Here is a 3,615-nt window from a genome sequence, read left to right as displayed (position 1 = left end):
TTTTTTTTTTTTTTTTTCATCGAACACCTTCATGGTAGAGGGTTGAGTAGGACCCTCATCCCATATATATCATGTCAAAAAAGTTAGAACAATCCGGCTCACCCAAAAGTGGAAAGCCCAAAATCAAGAAAGAGTATTACAAATTCCTACTCTCTCCGAAACCCCACTTAGCTATCAAAACCAGAAAAAAAGAAAAAGCAATCAGCCAAAACTAAAATTAGGCATGCCCATTTGATCTAGTCTAGCCAAAGCTCTCACTCTAGATGGGATCGCAGCTCCTCTAAACCTCGTCATCAACTGCCTATCTTTCCCGAGAGCTGCCAAGAAGTCAGCCGCCTTGTTCCCTTCTCTTCGGATATGTGAGATCCTCCACGACACCTCCCGAAGCGCAACTCTGATCTTCACCATATCATGTCTCAGATAAGTCGGCCCAAGCTTTCCCTTGTCAAGTAACGAGCATAGAATTTCTGCATCCACCTCCAACCAAATACAGTTACCATGTGTTTTAGCCATCAATATCCCTTCCAGCAGGGCCTTCACCTCTGCTTCCAGCCCTGTAACAGCAGCCAACGGAGAACAAAAAGCTTCCAAGCACCTGCCCAAATGGTCTCGGACCAGGCCACCTCCCCCAGCCATATTTGCGGTTCCTCCAAAAGCCCCATCTGTATTTAATTTGATCCACGGCCAGTCCGGCGGCTTCCACAAAACCTTCTCCACCCTCCTAGTCTTAGCCCTTCTCGTCTGCACACCCATGAAATCCACTCCAATGTTCCGGGCCAAGATGCCCTGCCAAAACCAGATTCCTCAAGTGTAAAATAACACGTTTGCACACATTCTCCACCTTAAACACTTTCTCCCGATGTACGCATCCATTCCTCTCTGTCCATAAATACCAGAAGATAAGACACGGAATGAGGGTACAAATATGGTTCTTATGAGTACTTCCCAAATGTCGTTGCCACCATCTTAGCCGCCCTTCTAAATTGTTCCCTTGCCTTCCAAACGCCGGAGATTGTGGAAACCAAAGTGAAAAATGGTTCCAGACCTCCGTAGCTGCCTCCCCATTCACAAAAAGATGTAATCTTGTTTCAACATTCGCCTTTGTACAACATCTACACTTAGAGGCAAGAGATACTCCCCTCCATTGTATTTTAGCATCCACCGGATGCGATTAGCTAGTAATCTCCAAAGGAAGACTGAGACTGTAGGATTAATTCCTTTGTTCCAAATAATATCATAAACATCCAAAGGTTCCCCCCTATGTCTCACAAGCTCCCAAGCTCCCAAGCCGAGGCCACAGTGAAGTTTCCATGGGGCGTCAGAGTCCATCTCCCCACGTCTTTCCCAGCCGGATCTACTGGAATGAATAAGATCTCCTCCGCCACTTCCATTGGTAGTCCCCATTCCTCCACCAGACTAAAGAGGGCTAGCTCATTCCATCCAGTTTCTGTCCAGAAATCCTCTACTCGTGCGAAGCCAATAACCCTCTCCTCCGTGCATAAAGAGGATAACGGATGATCTTTTACCCAAATATCGTCCCAAAAGTTCACCTTCCCATTTCCCAACACCCATTTAATAAAATTCTGACATTTGAGGCCCGCTCTAAACATCCTTCTCCAGACAGGACTAAATCGACTAGATCGCGAGATCACAAGGGAAGACGAAATAGTCCAATATTTCTTGTGCATGTATTCAGCCCATAGTGAATTCCTCTCCCTAAATCTCCACCAGAGTTTAAAGCTGGAGGCCTCCACAGTATCAGCCATGCTTCGCAAACCAAGACCCCCTTCCGAAGTAGGACGGCACGCATCCTTCCATTTGATCCAATGTGTCTTGGCCTGATTATTGTTGGAGCCCCAGAAATATCTAGCCAACACCTGTTCCATCATTTTCAGTGCCCCTTTCGTTGGTTCTAAGACCTGAAATATGTGCACCGGGATAGCATCTAGAATGCTTTTGATCAAGGTAAGCCTGCCCCCAAAAGAAAGGTGCTTGTGGCACCAGCTGTGTATTTTTTCTGAAATTCTGTCTCGCAAAAACAAGAACAGGTTCGTCTTCTTCCTCCCCCTAAATATGGGCACACCAAGGTATGTACACGGTAGATTTCCCTGCTGAAAACCTCCAGCAGAAATTACCCCCTGAGCCCACCCATTGTGTCTTTCATCAATATAAAAACAACTTTTCCCTTCATTAATTTTCTGCCCTGAAACTGCCATATAGTGCTTAAGACAATTCTTAAGTTTCCGGATTGAGGCTCTTCTTGCTTGGGTGAAAATGAAAATATCATCCGCTTAAGCAAGGTGAGATACCCCCATCGTATATCGAGCTGTGCAAAACCTCATTTCCTTCCGTCCTAAAATAAGCCGATCCAAGAGTCTTGATAGATAATCCGCTGCCAAAACAAATAAAGAAGGGGATAGGGGGTCCCCTTGCCTTAAACCACGTGAGGATTTGAAGAAGCCGGCTGGGGACCCATTAATAAGAACCGAGAACCAGCAAGGATTTACACATCTCTCTATCATTCCTAGCCACATATCTGAAAACCCCATCTTTTTCAACACCTTCAACAAAAACGGCCATTGGACACGATCATAGGCCTTTGCCATATCCAATTTTAGTGCCAAGTTCGGGGAAGGATTACTTTTCCATATCTCATAGAACATTTCTTTTGCTAAGAGTACATTATTGCTGAGAAGACGTCCCTTAATAAAGCCACTCTGATTTGGAACAGTGAGGATAGGAAGTAGCGGCGCCATTCTCGTCGCAATGAGTTTTGATATAATCTTGTTTGTCACATTACACAAGCTTATTGGTCTATACTCTGTCCATTTAGTAGGATTCTTCTTCTTAGGAATCAAAATGATCATAGTCGCTGCTATTCCTCTTGGCAAAATTGCTCCCTGGAAAAAATCCATAACTGCTTCTAGCACATCCGCCTTCACAATGTCCCAGCACGTTTGAAAAAAAAGAGAGGAGAAACCGTCTGGCCCCGAGGCGCTATCAGGATTGATACCAAAAACAATATTCCTAACCTCCTGCTCTGTCGGCATCTTCTCTAAATCCTCCACGATGAACTCAGGCGGCATAGAATTTAGGATATCCAACTCCGGCTCCTGGAGCTGTTCAATATCAGAAGTCAACAGATTTTGAAAGAAGTTTACTTGGTCCCCATCCTCTATAGAGTGTATCCTCGCTTTTGTCCTCTTCTGTTTTACCCACCCTTGAAAATATTTTGTATTTCTTTCCCCCTCAACTGACCACCGGATAGCCGCCTTTTGTCTCCAGTAATCCTCTTCCATTTTCAATCTCAAGATAAGATCAGCTGCTGCTTTGTTCATTTCTTCCCTGTTAGAAGAGGTCTGATTCACCTCAAAGCGCATAAGTGCTTCTTGTGCTTCTTTCTCAGCATGTTTCACTCTTTCAAAAACATTACCAAAAACTGATTTATTCCAGATTTTCAGACACTTCTTTAGTCGGCCAAGTTTAAGCTGCAAGTTGACCAAGCCTATCTCTCCCGTTGTCCCTGCCCAACACTTCTCAACCTCAAGCAAAAAAGAGTGATGTCTCACCCACATATTTTGAAATCTAAAAGGCGCTCGAACCTGGGGCCCTGGA

Source organism: Salvia hispanica, chromosome 1 (assembly GCF_023119035.1).
Source record: "Salvia hispanica cultivar TCC Black 2014 chromosome 1, UniMelb_Shisp_WGS_1.0, whole genome shotgun sequence".
Taxonomy (NCBI): domain Eukaryota; kingdom Viridiplantae; phylum Streptophyta; class Magnoliopsida; order Lamiales; family Lamiaceae; genus Salvia; species Salvia hispanica.
This window is presented reverse-complemented; position numbering follows the sequence as displayed.